We start from the raw sequence: 20348 nt of genomic DNA, 5'->3' as shown, positions 1-20348 counted from the left end.
CATATGTGAGTTTAATTTCAAGCATGCTCACTTTATTATTGGACGTCCTCCCAACTTGAAAGGCGCTTTACAAATGTAATTTTATCTAAGATTTGAGTAGCTGAACAGGACTTGTCAATGCTGCTCCTTTATTCAATGATATCTTGTAGAACAATGCATTTGGTAGGTTACAGCCAATTCTTTTGAAAAGGGGAAAATATAGCCATGCAATAAATAATTCTATTCTTCCTATTAGAATAACTTCAGCACCTTCTTCTTCCTGAAAGGTGGGTGGAATTTATTTCCTTACAATGATAATATAGAATATGCGTTTATCAAAATGTAATAATTTATTTTGTACTCTGACCGTATCACAATATACAAGCAACATGCGTCAATTGATTTTCTTATGGGGGCGGGTGGTCTGGTAAATGATTGCCTTGAACACAAACCTCTTGTCCCCATTCCTTCCTTGTTGTCATCACTTTTGCAGGAAATCCTGTTGTTGTCTTTGATCTTTAAGTCTATAGGGTTGGCCAAAAGGAATAATTCTGCTGAATTAACATCTTACTGCAGTCACCCATAGACATGAATTAGCGTTTGAGACATAAAAATGAACCTGACTGTCAGGTTTACAAAGTTGTCATGACGGTCATTCGTGAAGCAAGTGTCAAGCTGATAGGAACAGTCCACTCATCACTACATGAAACTGTGATTTTAATAAAAGCGATGGTCTGGAATATAGTACAATTATAACTTCAACAGATAAAGCAACAGATACCAAAGTGGATTTATTGCAATATCGAACACAGTAATCTTTTCAGAATTGGATCAGCTTTGAATCTTGCTGGTAAGGAATCTAAAACATTGGACTCCTCCACTACTGCATTTGTGGTTACAATTGCCAGGCTAAAGCAAAGGGAGTCAGACTGAGGAAATTTAAGGTTGCTGAGGTCATACCCCTTATTCCTCAGCTGACAGTTTCTAGTAATCACAAATGTTACTTTGACTTGTATCTGATCATGATATTGATCTGACAACTACTTAATACAGTTTGTATTAGGCTGTCTGCTCTGAAAATCTTCTGTTGCAAACAATGTCATTTATATGTTAAGAAAACTGCACTAAGCTAGTATGTGGAATATCAGTTAAAAAAAGGTTGAAAAAGCAGTATTCCATTTTAGTGTCATTACTCTTTTTGCCTCAATATGTCAAGAAAATTGCACAACTCTCCTGTCAATCTAGCCTTTGAAAATCATATTAATGTAATTTCAAAGTACAAGATAAAATCTTTGCATTAGCATGTTATCCAGTCTGCAAAAGCAGACTTACTGTTCCAAAGAGAAACCAATACAGAAAAGTTAAAGATTCTACAATGAAAATAACTTTTTTTAAAAAAAGTAGATGTATATGATGTGACAGTTTCACTCAGTTGGTATTAATAATAATCCTTGCATTTAATATAGCGCCTTATCATGTCTTCGAGACGTCTCAAAGCGCTTCACAGAATATACTGTAAACTGGATTGACTGTGTAAATTGTGGTTGAAATGCGGTAGCCAGTTTGCGCACAGCAATGTCCCACAAACAGCCATGAAGTGAATAACCAATTTTTATTTGGGGCATTGTTGGCCAGAACACCAGGAGAAACACCTTCTCTTTTCGAGCAGTGTCATGGGATCTTTAATGCCCACCTGCCTGCACTAAGCTAGTATTCCACATACTAGCTTAGTGCAGGCAGAAAGGACCTTCAGTGCGGTGCTGGGGAAGTACTATTTTATTAGAGGTGCTGTCTTCCAGAGGAGAAATTAAACAGATCTCGTCTGCTCATTCAGATTGAAGCTAAAGATGCCATGACAATATTCCAAAAGAAAAAGAGAGTTACATCCAGTGTTTTGGCCAACAATCCTCCAGTAAATAAGAGATTCACCTGGCAGTATGTGGTATGTGGGACATTGCTGTGCTGTGTTCATCTTCAAATACACAATCACTACATTTAACAATATCCCAAATAAAAATTACTGTGAAGGCATTGAGACAATTCGATATGAAAGGCATTATATCAAACTCAAGGGTTATAAGGATTATTTATGGTATGGTGTTCTGCACAGTTCCAAAGAGAGTTTCTTTACAAGTATCTTATTAGTGTAAGCAACTCCTTGCAGATATGTTTTGTTGCAGCATATTTTTCTGATGCTATCTTTTGTCAGGGAAGTCTCATGTATTTAAAAAAAACCTTCAACTTATGGGTTGAGGAAAGACAAAACTGTTTGTACCATTTTGTTGTCAGCATCAATATGTAAATAACTCTGTAAGTATCTCTATGGTATTACCACTGTTTTATTTCTCAACTAATCTCTCTGATAATGTACTGCCAAATGTACGTACTAAAAGTGATCTGATATCGCTTACACAATAGTGGAGCAATATGAAGCAGGAGGCTTTGTTTGTGATCCCAACTGTTCTTATCATGGCAGAGCAAAATTCTGAACAGGTGTAACTCAACCAATGCATGGAGCTTCATTAATCAGCCTTAGCTTTTATTGTTATTAACAAGCTGGGAGCATAACATTGCTGTTATTAATTATAAAATTGGCACCTAAAAATTCTTGCGTGGTCTGTTTAATGTACACCAATATGAATCAGCATCCTGGCAAAGCCACTTTCGCAGGATGGTTTTGGCAGCCAGGATCCAATGCAAACCAATTTGAGATTCTCACATCCAATAGACCACAAACAAGCAATATGGACAAGCAACATAGGAAAATTGTGGAGCTTATGAAATGTACAGGGCTACATTAAAGCGGGAGAATAGGAAATTAGCTTAAGAGAGGGAGTTAAGTGGTTCCTCTTCCACACACTGCAAGGTGCATTAGGAAGCTTGGGTCTTCCTAGTAATGAAAATGATTTCTGTTCACTATTAAATGTTATGCAGTACTGTAAATATTCATGAGATCTATTAGGAAGATTTTACTGTGTTCTGTGTTTATTATTCAGATTCAAAGGTAAATTATCAATAAGTCTGTCCTGTACTGTTTGTTAATGTGTGCTCAAATGTTCATGTATGAAAGTGACATTATTATCTTAGGATTGCTAAAGAAACCAACCACTGATTCAGAAGAATTTCAACATGAGGTAGATGGTAGCATTAAGTGAAGACTTTAGAATTGCATTCATTACCAACACAAGGAATGTCATGTGCCACATTAATAATAATAGAATAATAATATTTCTTGCATTTAGTATAGCGCCTTTCACTTCAGGGTATGTCTCAAAGACATTCACAGAATTTAGTGGCTGTATTTTACAGGCAAACACAGCAGCTAATTTGCACACAGTAAAGTCCTACATACAGCCACACAACGAATGACCAATATTACCTGGTGACTGTGACCAGGAAATTGGGAGAAACTCCCTTCTTTTGAATTGTGCCGTAAGATTTTCAATGTCAAACTGATTAGGAAGATGGGTCTTTGGTTTAAAGTCTCATCTGTAGGAGGGCACTTCCAACACTGTGGTTCATCTGCACCACTGCATTGGAGTGTCAGTTTCGACTATGAGTCTTCAAAGTCCTGATGTGGAGCTTGAACACACCACCTTCTGATTCAGAGTTAAGAATAAGCGCTCCAAGATGCCGTCTGGCGTGAAGGGCGCTATATAAATGCAAGTTGTTGTTTTTGCTGAGTATCACTAAATGAGCCAAGTTGGCACCTAAATATTTCAGGATGAGATCAAAGCAAAAAGAAAAATAGGAAAATGAGTCATCATTTAATTCCATATAAGTTATTATTCCAAAAAAAATTGGAGTGAGTTTGGTATTTCTGCAAGACTGTCTGGATTTATGTAATTTAATTCCTTCTGCTCTGCCCCCAAAACTAATGACAAAGAACTTCAACTTATTCTGCTCGGTTATATATTGTAATGCAGGAAAAAAAAAGTAAAATTACATAACTTCAAAATGAAATTCACGACATCTGATTGATGTCTCCCGTAGAACACTTGACAAAGATAAATTCATTTCAAACTAGTGTGAGTGTCCGTTCCTCCCCCCCCCCACACCCCACACAGCAACACAGTTATATTGCTATTAACCAAAACTCTTTGAAATTGCAAATTCCAGGGTACTGGAAGAAAAGGATCAGGGGGAAAAAAAAGGGAGGGGGAGAAAAATAGCAAAAGGGACAAAAATTAAAGCACGTTTTCAATTTTGCTCATGAGACTTTGTGACTTTTCAGTTCCAGTTAGATTTTATAACAGTACCAGCCTTGGACACCATAACAAACTCGATAAGTCAATGCTGCCTATGAAAGACAGCCTGCCTGAGTGCACCTGTTTCCAAGCATCAGTTCATCAATAAAAAGCCCTGACCTCCCTTCCTTTCTAATTATCGCGATGGAGTAGAATAAATGGGCTGACACTGGTCAAATTGCAGCAAACAAGTCCTCAAGCACGACCAGATGAAAAAAAAATACACCCACAAGATTTCTGCCCAATGCACTTCAAGTAGGTTGTTGGTGGTGGTGCTGTTGTTTAGCTGCCTGGTTCTCTCTCTCTCTCTGAGCTTGTTATTTTTTTTATTTCTGTCTGAGCTGAAAGAAAGGCAAGAGGAGAAGGGAAGAAACTGCTCATACCACATCAGTGAGTGTGGGAGTGCAGTGTGATTGTCCCCCAGCCCCAGGCTCGGTGCAGGGGCTATAGGACTATATATGTGTGTGTATATATATATAGGGCTATATAGCCTTTGCTGTGGGAGGGGAGGCTGTTAGTTTGTGAGCTGAGCACTTACATTGCCTGAGTAGCATCTGAGCAGCACCGACCCTCACTCACACACTCTCTCACACACACACACACACACACGGGTCCGCTCTCTGCCTCCCTCTCTGCCTGTCAGTCGGTCCAGGCAGCGGCTTAACCCCAGGGGCTGAGTCGCCTCCTCTGAAAGAGCTCGTTTTCATCATGTAAGGAGAGGAGAGGAGCAGAGAGGAGAGGAGAGGTGGTTTATGGTGAGAGGGGGATAAATAAAAAAGCAGCAGCAGCAGGAGCTGCCGCCTCTGACAAACTCAAAGCCCATCATGTTGGTGAGAAGACATCTGCTCAAGGTAAGAACTCACTTGTGTGTGTGTGTGTGTGTGTGTGTGTCTACCCCTCACCACCTCTCTCCCCATCCATCCAATGTCTTTAACGTCTCCTCTTCCCTGTTGGGCGACTGTTTTTCCCCCCTCTCTCCCTGCGAGATGCCATCTGGAATCACTGTCATATTGGGAGTTCACAAAGCGCACCTTTTCGCACATTATTGCCCCAAAACTGGAGCTTGTGCGCGTTTGCAAAGACGGGCAGATCTGCTTTGCAATTCAAGCGCCAGGACCAGCACCAAACTTGTCTTCGCCATGTCACAGACCACCGGTGGAGGAGGTGTGTGCACATCTGTGAAAGTGAGTTGAAGCATTTTGAGATGCAGCAATCGTAGGACATCAGTGCCCCTCTCCCTCTCTCCCCCCCCCCCCCCCAAAAAAAAAACCAGGTAACCTGCTGAATATTCCACCATATCCCGCTACTCTTAGCCCAAGGCACCCTTAATATGGAGCATTAACTGTGTGGCCAGAAAGAGAGACCGAGAGAGAGAGAGAGAGAGAGAGAGAGAAAGAGAGAGGAAGAAATCAGGACACTTCTGGTACCCTATTGCAAAACCTCCCAGTCCTCTCTGTGCTGCAGATGCGCAGCTTCGTGTTGTATTTGCAGCCAAGTGGGATGCTTGCAGTTTGATGCATGAGCTTTGTGGTTTGTGGTTGTTCTGTTTTGTTGGGCTGATGAACGCAGTGGAAATTATCGCAGGAAAAGAGAAATGTGTTTAATTGATCTGCCCAGCAAAAAGCCATTTCAAATCAAAAACGACGACTTGCCTCATCGCTTTTGTTTTGCTTTGCATTAAAAGCTCTTTTATGCCTCAATGGTACTAAAAATGCATTGGTCTTTTGACAATCGCGTATCTTTTTATCAGCCTAAGAATCCTTAGCTGTTCCATATCCAGCAAGCAAAACTGAATGTAGGGCTGCATCAATCTGAATATGGTTTGGGTGCTGAAAACTGATCATTTATCCATTGCAGAATTATATTTGGGGTGAACCATAAATTGTGATAGAAATCTTTTACGTCCCAGATACCTTATTCATATTTTTTGTAATCCACATTTAGAAAACTGGCGTATCTTAGCATCAGGAAGATGTTATGTGATAATATTGCATGATCAGTGAAAACTGCGATTAATTTGTTTGGCCAAGCTTATTGAATGTGAACTGAAGGTATGAGGTATCTGTTCTGAAGTGGATACAAGAAATGGTGTTAACAAAATAACAATGATGTTTTAAAAGGCATTATAAAATAATAATAATAATCGGTGCATTTGATATAGTGCTTTTCACGTCTTCTAGACGTCCCAAAGCGCTTCATAGAATATACTGTAAAGTGAATTGACTGTATATTTGTGGGCGAACGCGGCAGCCAATTACGCACAGCAGTGTCCCACAAACAGTCGTAGATTAAAAATGACCAATTTGTTATTTTTTTTGGAGGGATTATTATTAGGCGTGTGGAGTAAGGAAACTTGCCCAAGGTTTTGCCCCTGCCTGGAATTGAACTCCGGTCTCTTGCTTGCAAAGTGAGTGCTCTAACCACTGAACTACAGGACGTACGCGTTCAAGTGTTTGGATCAAACAATATATTAAAAAGTTATTGCACTTTAAAATCATGTAATTGTTTATGTTGGAAACACCTTTAAATCAACAGTGTTGATTACGTATTTACAACAGTGTCAACACATTATTATGGACATTGTAGTGTCCTGAGTGTTTTTTTTCTAAGTTGAAATTCAACAATATAAATATTTTTTAAAAATCACTGAATCTGAAATTGAACATTCTGAGGTGGGCAAAGGCCATCTTTCTTTTGAAGAAGGTACAATCTATTGTTTGAAAGTGGAGAAATTCAGGCACTTTTTTTTACAAATTGTATGACTGCTGTTTCAATCCTTTTTATGACCTGTAGCTCCATACTGTATGTCATAGGGGGAGGGCAGAGTGTTTAGAAGAAAAGCATATTTTATTGAATTTTAAAGAATCTTAACTTTACTGTAAATTTTCTTCCTCAGCATACATATTTGAAGGTGAGTTCTTTGAATTTTTGTAACATTTGAAGTGATGGGGCTGGGTAGCATTATCTAAATGGGAATGTAAAGTTTTGGTGAACTTTTCAGTTATTAAATAGTAAATAAATGGGACAATAATGTGATTTATTCATGTAGCTTCTTCGCCAGAGAGTAAGTAAAATACCAGATCATAGGTGGACAATCGCTCATCTCTATTCTTTATTTCCTTATTCTGTTTTTTTCCTCTTATTCTTTATTAGATGAACATCTGGTAGACCTGTACAAATGTTCCTCGATTCCCAGAACTCATTGTGCTGGTTTTCTCTGCTCCATCTTACTTAAATACCCTGCATCTCATTTGACAATGTTTCTGAAAGGCAACACTCTGGGACTGTGGGATGTAAAGTGCAGGATGCTTCCAATTCCAAGATCAAAAGGACATCATCAAATTTGGCAGATGAATGGAGAGGCACCTCCCTGGATTTGGACAGCTCCAGCTGTGCCTAGTCTTATCAGAATCGTTGGCCCTCCTTCCCAATTTCCTCCACTACCATCGCCACACGCCCCTCCTCCATTCCTACAAGCTCCATCAGGGTGGCAGTTTCCTTATGATCCCTTGATTCCTTTGATGGCCGTGTCTTCTCCACCGGAACCAGCTATTCTCCAGCTTCCACTTCCAAACGTGCAGGTAGGAAACTTAATAAAGCTGTGTACTTCCAACATAATTTGATATTGCATAAGAGGATGCCTTGGGCAATGGAAAGAAAGCAGGCATCTTAATGCCTACAAATTGTTACCAAACATTTGTTGTTAAAAATTCTTTCAATCTCCCCCTGGCTTGGGGTCAGACTCCACCACTGTCAAGAGCTTTGTGAAGGGTGCTATATAAATGTAAGTTATTATCTGCTTAAGCAGAAAAGCTGTAAACCTACAAGATATTTGGTATTAAGACAGAAGTGATTAAAAAAAACTTACTCTAATTTTCAGTATTTTTCAGGCATTGAACTTCCATCATGAACTAATCAGCTAGTTAGACCCTAAACTTTATTCTTGCTCCAATTTAAGGAGCCGTTTTCATTTAACAGAACCAATGATTAAGTGTTTTGAAGAGGTAGTATCATAGAACTTTGACTTGTGGGGTATAAATTTGTAACTTTTTTTAAGTTTTCAAGTAGTCTGCTGGATCATTTTGCCATTTTCTAATGGTGAAACTCTTTCCTAATACTGAACAAAAAGCAATGTTGGGGAACAGAGCTCTGGACATATAAATAAGTGAGCTTGAGAACAATTCCATGTATCCCAACCCTAGAGTAGTTACAGAGCGGCAGTATAACATCTTGTTGCGGTTGTTCATTGATCTGCTGCAGATAATGGTGTCAGACTGGCACTTGTAGTATATAATTGGGTCACAAGATGAACAAAGCAAACCTGATGTACCAAATATTTAGTTAAACACTCTGCAGAAAACATGATTGTTATATTGGTGGCGACAAAAGATGTGAAGGATTTTATTCTACAAAATGTTAAATTAGTGTTCCATTTGACTAACCATTTTTGAGAGCCTTTTGGATTTCTAATTAGTGCTTTAACAGTTTAAAAACTATTTGATAGTGGTTGTATAATTTCCTATAGCAGCAAAGTTGCTTTTACTCAGTCACTTCCTTTGGCATTAATAATCTAAATATTTGATTATTACTACCACTATACCCCTCATATTGTCACAGGAAATAATCACTGTATTCAGAAGCGTCTGATGGAAAACAGAAACTTTTGGTCTAATTTTGAATAGTTCAATCAGTATAAATAAATTAGCTACTTTGAAACAATAACCATCAAGTGGCCAGTCAACATGAAAAATGTACTCTAAAATGTGTTTTTTTTCAAAGTGCAGGCTGTAACACAATTACAAAGTTAAAATGATCTTCCAAAGTGCTGAACCTTTGTTCTTGTGATTTAACTATCACAACTCCTGCATTACAACCTCATTATGCTTCCATCCTGTTGTTTTTGTTGTTTGGATTGTTCAAAACAAAAATTCCAAGCTTTATTTCCTTTAATTTTTAGATAGTAAACTAAAACGTATTACTCTTTGAAAACATGCCAAGTCTTGTTTCTACATTGATGCAACATCTAAGAGTAAACTACCTCCCTCCTGCCAGGAATCTTATAGCAGTTACAACAAACATTCTGATTTTTCTTAATACCTTCACTTGTGCCTTTTTCTTGTGCAAAGGTCAAACTGCTCACTTCACAAGATTGACATCTAGGTTTGAGTTCTCATGCTTATGTTTACAAGTTAAATGTTCAATGAATTTAATCTGCTTTGAGCTGTTAAGTATAATTGCAGTGGCGAGACAAGTGGAGCATGACATGAAGTATTGCAATTGGTGCAATACTGCTTTTTCACTCACATTGTTAGGCTGGGCTGCAGGAAAACAGTTTTTCACTATATACAGAATATCTATAAATCCATTGTGGTAGAATACTATTTTACAGTATTTGGTTAAAAAGCTTACAAGTTGCATACCATCAAACTCCCAAACCTTTGCAGCATGAATGTATGCACATTCATCTATGTATAACATCCTATGATTAAACATTACCATGTATAACATCCTATGATTAAACATTACTGATTAGGAGAAAGATGAGTTTCTTGGTATAATCAGTTTTTAATTTCAGCTGCCTTAAATCTTTACTTAAAATGTTTGACAATTTTTTTTAAAAAAAATCTAGTCATCCAGGGATGCTGGGTAACCTTTCTAGAGATAGAAAATGTTGTTTAATTCAGATTCCGCACATCTTGACCTTGGCTTTTCAGGAGTTTATAAATGTATGGACAATTGATCAGACCATATTACGCTGTGATCTTTGTGTGGTTTCCTTGGAAGTGATTTATGTACAATCTTAGTTCCCTCCATAATAGAAAAAAAGGAACGTGTGTTTGGTTAGTGCTTGAAACCTGAATAGAATATGTAACACTTGAATGTGAAGTATCATTAACCATAAAATATACTTTCCTTACATTTTTAACAAAGTGGTAATTCAAGGTATTAATCTGTCATTGAGTAATATGAGATAGCAAATCACTCTGATGCATGTGCTGATCCAATACTTGAGTTGGATAGTAGTACTGCAGCTAAATGTGGATAATTGACCTGCCTGGCTCGTCAATGTTTACTCATGTGAAGGGTTAGACATGTCATGGGGATGTCCCTGTCGGAATTCTTCACACTGGACTCGTACAAAGGTGTTCCAACGGGGAAAAAAACACAGATGAAAGCTTACCAGTGTCCTAGGGTTTTGGTGATTTTTTTTTCTCGCTTGTACATTAATATACACTTTGGGATCCTTAATGACTTGGCTTCTACCAACCTGCACCTGTGTTCTCTATGTAAAGGTAGACCAGGGGTGTTGCCCTTCGGAAAGTGAAGATTGTTCACTCCAGAAATTTTAAAACTGAAAATCTGTATTTTTATAACAGAGTTAAACCTGTTTGTTAAATATTTTCAATGAAATTGCACAACTATCCTTTTTATAAGTAATGATTTTGTAAGCTATTTATTCAACTTTCATATGCTGACTACTCGTCTAACATTCAGATACTCTGGTCTACCTTTTGAAGGTAAAGTGTGCCTTTCTAGATTGGGATTAAAATGAAATTAAGCAGATTAGTTTGAGTTTTAAATATGTTGGTTCTTGTGTTGTACAAGAGAAATGTGGAAATTATTAAAGTATTGTTCTGTTGAAACATTAATTTATTTGATTTTCAGTGGAACCTCATAATGCATCCTCCAATGGTAGGGATTCCCCCACCTGTGGGTATGGACTTTGTTCCCTTAATTCCACATGTGCCCACCTCTTCTCTTCCGCCTTCATTCAGTAAAGTTCGGGAAAAAAAGAGAACAGCAGATTGCAAGGTAAGATCTCTCTATTCTTGTTACAGGAATAAGGTACATGTATAAATCTGTGACCTGCAGAATAGGATGATTTGATAGAAATCAATTCTCTTTCACTAGAGTGAGCTATTTGCAAAGCTCACAAGTGCATTTTATATTCCTACAGTTTTGACGAGAGTAAGTACATTTCATTTTGAGGTGTCGTTTAAAAGTTCCAATTAAACTAATATGTAACCATTTCCAACAGAGAGGAGACGTGTCACATATGCGATACCTGTGGCAGAATCCTCTCTGTTGAATAAGGAGCATGGCATAAGTAAGAGCTGAAAAAGTGACTAATATGTTTTTAAAAAAAGATTGTGAAAAGATGGCAAGTTGAATTTATTTTGGGAATTGCATGAAGATAATGTTAAAGGAATGCATTTTACCATAAGAAACAAACCATGTCATACCTAGGAATTACAGATTGTGTTTTTGAGCAAGTGAATCTGACGCCGATTATGGATTTTCAGAACCATGGCTAGTGTTCATTTCAACACCATGGCTAGTGCTTGTGACAATTGTGATTTGAGTCACAAATCACAACCTGCAGTACTTATTCTGGATTATAAGAATATAATCATCAATGTGGCACACAATATGATGCTTTTTGCAGCTGCTTTTAGTGGACCAGCTAGTGTTATGATGGTCACTAACCTTTTTAAAGATAGATAATGCCATAAGTTCCCATAATCCTGATCCCATGCTGCTGATGAACACAGTTAACATTGATTAGAACACAGTATGATGTGACATTTAATGCACTCTTTATTTGGAAGCAATCAACTGTATGTTTCTGTTAATTCCTTTTCCTCCGAAGCATGACATTCATTGCTTCTTCATACCTATTTAAAGTCTGTCTCACCACCCATTGCCTGCTCTAGCTTCTTGTTTGCTAGTTTTGTCTTTGATAAGTGGTGAGTCAGACTAGGTGACTTGGCTCATTGGAAATACTTCCTAAAAGTACATTGACATAATGATATAATCATTGTCTGTCAGTAGAATCTTTTAGCCCATATCATTTGCAAAGTCACCTTCACTCATAAAATTACCAAAATGGATTTCATTGGCCAATCATTTCATTGCTATTTGGGACATGGCTTAAGCAGATTAACTAACAAGATGCATCAAAGTAACTGATTGAAATAAAGTAAATACTTTAAGATGTTTTTGAGGTGATAAGGCACTATATTGTAGTTCAAAGTGCTGCAGACGTATGAAATATTCATCATTGAAAATGCCACCTTATTGACTGACTGCAATGCCTTAATTAACATTAATGATCTTTGCATTTGATATTTGCCATCAAAATACATAGTTACTACAAGTTTCAGTCAATCCTGTGAAGCACATTGAGATGTTCTCCTTATGTGAAAGGCATTATATGAATGCAAGGATTATTATTTTTACTGCACCTTAACATGTTGTTGAAACTTCTCAAAAGTTCTTCAGTGACATATTAGTGTGGTGACTGCATCTGTAGGCAAATGAGGCAGCCGATTTGCACACAGCAATATCCCACAGCCATGGAGCAAATAACCAATTTTCACTAAGGGATTGTTGGCCTGGACACCAAGAGAAACTCCCTTTTCCTTTCGATAGTGTCATGGATCATTAACATTTATCTGACAAAGCAGATGACCCCTTGGTCTGAACACAAAAACAGAAGTCGTTGGGAACTCAGCAGGTCAGGCAGCATCTATGGAGAAAGGAAAGTGAGCCGACGTTTCGGGTCCACGACCCTTCATCAGAACTCTTGGTCTAATGTTTAATTTACTGGATGACATCTTTGACACAGCAGTGCTCCCCCAGCATCACACTGGAGTGTCAGCCTAGACTGTGAGCTCAAAGTACCCTCTAATGAAAATGTAGACCTCACAATTTGCTTGAGAAATTTCAGGATCATTACTTAGCACTGCTTCAGAAAAGTTGGTAACATGTTTTGCTCTTGAGTCTAAGCAACTGGAATTTCAGGTCCTAAATTTTATAGGTTTTATTTTATATTTAAGAATTGTTTATTCTTAATGTAGGTTACAGATTTGGAGTGCTGATCAGAATGAGTGATATTTTCCCATTTCTGTTTATTGTTTCCCCTTAGCGATTTCCCATAACTGGCAGATGGACTGCAGTTATTAATAATTTTCAAAAATACCAATATATAATTTTTTTAATCAATAATTGTTAAAAAAAAATTAAAAAAGTATGGGCATTCAGTCTGTCTTGTGCTTAAAAGTTACAAGGGTCAGTGAATTGGATTTGGGTGGGGGGGGGAAAGGGTAGTTTAGAAAGTAATAGACTTTTTTGGGTGGCAATGTATTTTTAATAAAGCTCTAATTGGTGGCAATTTGTAACACTATTATTCATTTAGACTGTGTAAAATGAAAAAGCTGCCAGGAACAAGAATGTGTGCAATTCCCATCCACAAACTCTGAGATCTATTGCCAGGCATGTCGAGAAGTGTTCCTACAGGTCAGCAAAAATATATTCCAGTTATCGGCAGGATTCCCTATTCATGAATTGGAATTGATTATTAACTGGTGCAGTCAAGAATTGGTGAAAAATAACAGAATGTACAAAACACCATTAAATATCCATTCAAAACCCAACTATTTTAATTTCTGCAATAAAAAAAATATAATTTGAATAATCTCTCAAGCAGCATAGTTTTAATCAACAGTCCTGACTAAATTGTGGGCAAAGTGTTGCTTTACAGGACAAACTAGTTATTTTCCTAAAATGTATTTGGCTTTTGTTAAGCGGTATTCAGCAATGATAAAACTTAGTTTCAATGTCTTATCTGGATCAATATTTAATTAATAAATAAAGCTCTTATTTATCTCTCTCTGCTTGGCTTAATTAGGTTTGTGTGTCAGTTGCCACAAATCACAGAATGACCTATATAATGACTCGCTCAATAATTCCAGCACCTGGATCTTCATATGCTCTTCTGTTGTGACTAGGTGTATTTTAACAATGCAATTGCTGTGGAATCAACCTGGGGGAAACCAGAAGATCTCATTTTCCAAGGATACAAAAAGCCTGTATTAAAAGCAAATCGAGTAGCAATGGCACTATCTCGTGTGGGTCAACCCACATCTTCTACAGCCTGCCGACCCATTCTTGTGGTAAACCCTCAATCTCTTGCTGGTGAGTTTTTAAGAAATGTATAAAAATGTTAAGGAAACAAATGCTCATGATCTTTTTACATTCAATGCATCTATCTCTTATTTTTCTCTCTCCCTTTCATATCATAACTATTCATAGTCAATTCCTTTGAGGATTGGTGGAAGGCTAGTAGATCTCCTGATCTTATGCTAATAGTATTAATCATTCCTATATTCAGACCACATGGGATGCAACTGTATACAAAGTAGGATGATTGATTTTTTAGTTCCCTCTGTTATGGGAATTTCACCCAGTAGATAATTCCTATCAAGATTGTTGTGTTTGAAGGAATAAGATACAGATTTTCACTTATGTGTTTTTCACAAGGGAGAATATCTCAGTGCTTTACAAAGATGGAAGAAACGCTACAGAAGAAACAACAGTTTACATTTCAATAGTGCCTTTCATATCAGGAGGACACCTCAAATTGATTCACACAATTGTCAGGGAGCCTGAGCTGGGGAGGGGATACTTGGCCGAAAGCATGCTCACAATCATAGGTTTAAAGAAAGGTGGAGTGTCTCTGAGATGGGTAGACAGGTTATTGTAAATATAACATTTGATTAAAATATTTCAATAGAATTCATGTTAAAGTACTTTTGCTTTGAAGCTCCAATTTTCTTACAATTCAAAGAAGATTGATGGCTTCTATATTGTCCTTTACATTTACAAAAGTGCTAAATGTGTGTTTCTCTTTGCATTTTAAGAGTAAATGCCTGTGAAAATGAAATACTTGATGCATGATTGGTAATCTAGTTTAAAGTGCCTTATCTTCCAGACTATGATGCTCACTAGGATAGCAACAAGTCTTTGGCCATTGAAAACATGGTATATCCCAGAAAATATCCTAGACCAATGCTGCGAAATTGAAGAGGATCATTCACTGATCTTTGGGAAGCATGTTATTTTAAAGCAGAAATTGGTGGATCAAGTTATTTTATGTGTATCAGGAAATTGTATTTAGTTTGCAAAGAGTTCAAGTAGTTAGTTTGGCTTTACTACCCAGCTGCTGTGGAAACTCCAGTTGGAACACACCTTATGATGTTCAGATTTATAAAAGGAGCCTGACAGTTGAAGGTATTTATTCACTAGTGAACTCCTGACTTAGATCTGGTTCTGAACAAAACCAAACATTATTGTCTTGATCTGACAGCTCAAGTCGATAAGTGCTTTCGTGCTGCATTGCTCAAAGCTGGTTTCGATGTGTAGGTCAGCGTCTCCACTATCAGCTTCTATGCCACTTTGGTTTAATAGTAGTTGTGTGCTGAGTATGAATGATGAGGAATATTACATAACCTCCTGAAATCTCCTCCTGCAGGTTCAGACTTATTCAGTGTTTGAAGAAAGTTTCACTGCTACATACAAAACTCCAGCTAAAACTTTCACTCAATTTTTCACTTTGCTGTTCGGAGTGGATGTTTTTGTGCTCCATTTCCTACGTTATCACTCTAGGTCTCTGCTGCTACCCCTGGTCAAAGACTTGAGGATGTTAATTAATTTGCAGCCCAGATTATAAAGCGTGCAGCCTCTTCAAAACAACTTGCATTTACAAAGCACTTTTCACACAGGGTAACATCCTAGAGCACTTACTGTGGAAATACCATGGAAACTCTGAAGTGGGATTTGCCCCACCATTCCATCCACAGGGGCAAAGTTCTAAATAAATACACCCCGATTGTAATTAAAACAAGAACTCTAGCATCTCCAATATTCACTTTCTACCTTCTTCCACCCACAGATTGTTTTCTTTTCCTGGCACAAAAAAAAGGCAGAATTCTACTGATCTCAAGTCCTGTTGTTATTGCACTAAAACCCTGGCTGGCTGGACTAATAGGGGGGAGATGCAGTCTGGCGAGTTGGAATTTACAGCTAAGAGAAATTTCAATACCTTTACTGGCCTATTTTGGCATCGGCTTTTGTCAGTACCAGTATTGTAATTATCTGAATCCCGCAAGCAGAAGATAATGAATAAACTATCTTCTACTTGCGGACTTCAATCTGAGTCCAAGTTGATATCTCTGACCACTGAAGGCCAGCAAGTAAGGAGAGGCAGTGGTTATTTAATGCTTGTATTTAAATAATTTATCTGTAAATGGTGTTTCGTATGGGTTAGGAATTCTGCATAGGGAAATTTAAAAGAAGAAAGCGTTAGGAGAGTGGACTGGTGGGAATTTGAACACTCGTGGAATTTTTAAAAAATTCTGTTTCAGGTCCAGACCATCTAGGTACAAATTCCAGATACCCCGAGTCTGGTAAACCAGGGGTTGTAATTCTACTGTGATTTTAAACCTATTAATCTATGCCTAATTAATTCTACTCTCACATTCTAAATCAAATGCAGTCACAGCTCTTCACTACAGTAAAATCTTGTGAAGTACCTTTGAGATAGCCTCCTGATGTGAAAAGCACTATATCAATTGCAAGGATTATTAAGAAATAGCTTGCTTGGATTTACCTCATTTATGGCTTTCATAATTTTAAAGAAGTGTCCCTCTAAAGCTGCTGTATTATCCAATGAAAATATGTTCAGCCTTGCTTCCAAGTGATAAACCAGTGTTCAGTACAATTAGCTAATTTGCCATTAATTTCATGATCTTTACAACAAGCTTATATATGTATAGTGCCTTTCACTTCGGGAGGACTTCCCAAGGTGCTGGACAGTCAGTTTCGGACCCGAGTTGGGGGTCGGGATCATGGAGGGTAGAAGTCGGGGTGGGGGGGGGAAGCAGGGTGATTGAAAGTATGGTCAAAGAGGAAGCTCTTGAGATGGTTCTTGAAGGGGGCAAGGGAGGGGGCGATGTGGAGGGATTGCAAGATGGCGTTCCAGAGGGTGGTGGCAGAAGGCCCGCCTGGCAATAGTGAGGGACGTGAAGTAGGTTGGAGCCCTCTGAGCAGAGGGAGCGAGCAGGATGATAGGAGATTAGGAGGTCGCAGAGATAGGGGGAACAAGACCATGTGGAGCTTTGAAGGTGAGGACCAGGATCACTGTACTTTAATATAATGTATAGTGTCTTTATATAATTTAATATAAGTATAGAGTCCAAAGCCCTCAAGAGCTTTACAAAATATAATTGATTAAAATCCAAGTGAATATTGTCATATTTAAAGATTGCCTGTGTATCGCATGCGGGTCACTGGACTGCTCTCATCTAAAGTTCAATTAGATCCTGAAAGAACACCAGTAGGTAACCAGACCCAAATGTGATTCAGTAAATTTCCTTAAGGTTTATTTTATTTTCATTCCTGTGTATGAGCAATAGCATATTGTATTTGGAGGCATTATCTGATGCTTGTATTTGAATAATTTATATGTAAATGGTGATGTGTATGGGTTAGGAATTCTGCACAGAGATCACTAAAGAAATTTGAAAGAAGAAAACATTTCAGCCCTTTGTTCTCATCCTTTCAGAATACCAATCTACCATCTTCCTCTTGCAGCATTAAACTGTTTCTTAAATCAGTCCAGTGTTCTCATTTAAACTATCCTTCTTGGTATCTTGTTACATGTATTGATTTTCCATATACGTAAAGAAATACTTCCTTATATTTGCTTTTCAATGTTTGATGTTTCATCAATGGTCTTTTGCAGTTCTAGGTAGATTGTGTGATGTGGCTTCACACTACCAATTTTAATTATTCCCATTTTTCTAACTTATTGAGATAAAGCTTGGGCCTACAGTGGCTAAATATTTGCCTCTGTCACCTTTCCTGAATAAGGGCAGGCCAATCTATCACAACCTCCCCATCATTTCATTACTCTTTGGAAATGACAGTTTGTCCTCCACAGTTGAATGGAAAGGCATTTAATACTCTAAATTCTAATCATGGATCAGGAATTGTATTAAGTTAGAGTGAATTTGAGAAGGATTTGGTTTAGTTTATAGAAGTTTTATGCATAGATCAAATGTCCATTGATACTGAGTCAACTACTACATGATAATGTCCAGTCTTTCATGGTCTATTTTACAGTTGATGTAGCTGTGACTGTAGCAAACACTCTGATTTTTAGTTTTTTTTTGTCTAGCACTCTAATGAGGGTACCTTAAGGCTTAACAGTTGAAAAATAATGAGCTGATATGAAGCTATGCATTATGAAGTGAACTGCATTAACAACAACAACAACAACAAGATTCCATTTATAAAGCGCCTTTCACGTCAGGAGGACGTCCCAAGGCGCTGCACAGTTGGGTCATGACCCGAGCAGGGGGGAAATGGTCAGGGTGAGGGAAGGGAGGGAGCAAGGAGGGGGAAATGGTCAGGGTGAGGGGAGGGAAGGGAGGGAGCGAGGAGGGGGAAGAGAGTCGCGAGGGGAGCTGAAGGCACGGTCAAAGAGAAAGGTTTTGAGACCGGCCTTGAAGGAGGAAAGGGAGGAAGCAAGGCGAAGGCATTGGGGGATGGAGTTCCAGAGCCTGGGGGCTGAAGGCCCGACCACCGATGTTTGAATAAAATTATTTTCATATTTAGAAGTTGGAATATTTCATTTTGCTTTATATTTTCTATTCAGAACTGAATGAACATTTCTATTTGGCAACTTATAGCAGTGCACTAAACTTACCTTAGTGAATTGTCATAAAATGCTTAAAGATTGAAAATTTAGCATTTTATTTGCATCTATCTTGATTTAGGTCAAAGAAAAGATTTCAAAATAGCTGTCTGGAACTAGAAGCAACTGATAAATTTGTTTTATATTTCTTGGATACCAAAATAATCTTCCATGTAATAGATGGTCAGAATATTGAACTGGATATGTTGTACAAATCAAACAATGATTAAACCTCCAGATTAGTGGGATTGGTTTAAAATAAAACATCATAGTGCTCTTAAGGATCATAAGTTGTTTTTTTTTTTCCCCTTTACTGCTTGTTTTTTCCAGTGAAAGCCAACTGGTAAAACGATCATTAGTCATCTACATTTTTGAATTTGGTGTCTAATTGTGCTCACTTATCCCAAGCTCCTGGCTAAACTGTCCGTTCTCTTTTTATTAGAGTAAATGTTGTTTTATCACAAGAGTGAAACAAAGTGGAGCAAGAAGTATAAACCAATCCAGCTATGGATTGTTATACTACCAGAAACGAAGCCAATTTGCTTCCGATAGCATTAAAATGCATCCAAAGAGCTCCAGTCTCTGGATCAAAGTGCTTGTGACCTTGATGATGGTGACCTTTAGATTGTGAGATATACGCTGACTGTCCTATTGGAAATAAACTGAAATGCAAAGACAGCCCAGTAAATCATCTTTGCAATTTTAATCTTGAGTTTTAAACCTTTTTAGAAAAAAAATGTGCTTTGTACTTGTATATTTTTAAAAAATCTGTCTTTGTTTAATCCAAGTGACGATCTTACTACCTGGTTTATAAGATGATTCACTATGAAAACTCAGTATAAATTGGGCTGAGCTGTGAAATCTGAAAGCCCAGCTGCCATTATTCGCCTCAGAATAATATTGGGACACAGCTCATTGAACAGGCTGAAGCTCTCTTCATCTTTCTATCTCCGATTTTTAACAATGAAGTGTAATATTTTGATAGACTGAAACTGACTCTGTACCCAATATGTGTTGGATGACTTTTGCCAACTGTCTGTAAATTTGGTGAGATTCAGTATTTTTAAAAACCGTTAGTAATAAATATAGGTAGAGTATCTAAATTTTGCCAGTCCTCTGACAATAATTGACCAATTTATTACCATGTCTTTCAACAAAGAAGCTAAAAAGTTGTCATTTTTATTGAATGTGCTGCTCTGCCAACAGATGTATTTTATAAACTGTACATGAAAGTGATGTCCTTTCTGTGTGGTTTGTTTTGTGGCGCATATTTATGTATTACAAAGGATATTTTCATATAAGAGAACTTTAAGCAAGCCATTGGCACAAAGCCTTGGTATATTGGGAATAGTAGGATACAGTTTTGTGTCTATTTTCCTATCTGGTAAAATTACAATCTCCATTCTTACACACCTCCTGCAGTTTAAAGGAACATTCTCACACTGACATGGGAGCATGTCGTTATTTGTGGGATTCCTGGAGTCTTAAGAGGGAGCACTATCTTCTGAAGCAACTTGTTTTTCAGTACCTGACTACGTAGAAAATTAATTGTGCAATAATGGTACTGAACTAATCTTTGTCCT

Source organism: Callorhinchus milii, unplaced genomic scaffold (assembly GCF_018977255.1).
Source record: "Callorhinchus milii isolate IMCB2004 unplaced genomic scaffold, IMCB_Cmil_1.0 Scaffold7, whole genome shotgun sequence".
NCBI lineage: Eukaryota > Metazoa > Chordata > Chondrichthyes > Chimaeriformes > Callorhinchidae > Callorhinchus > Callorhinchus milii.
The sequence above is the reverse complement of the archived record's forward strand: the minus strand, read 5'-3'. Positions refer to the sequence as shown.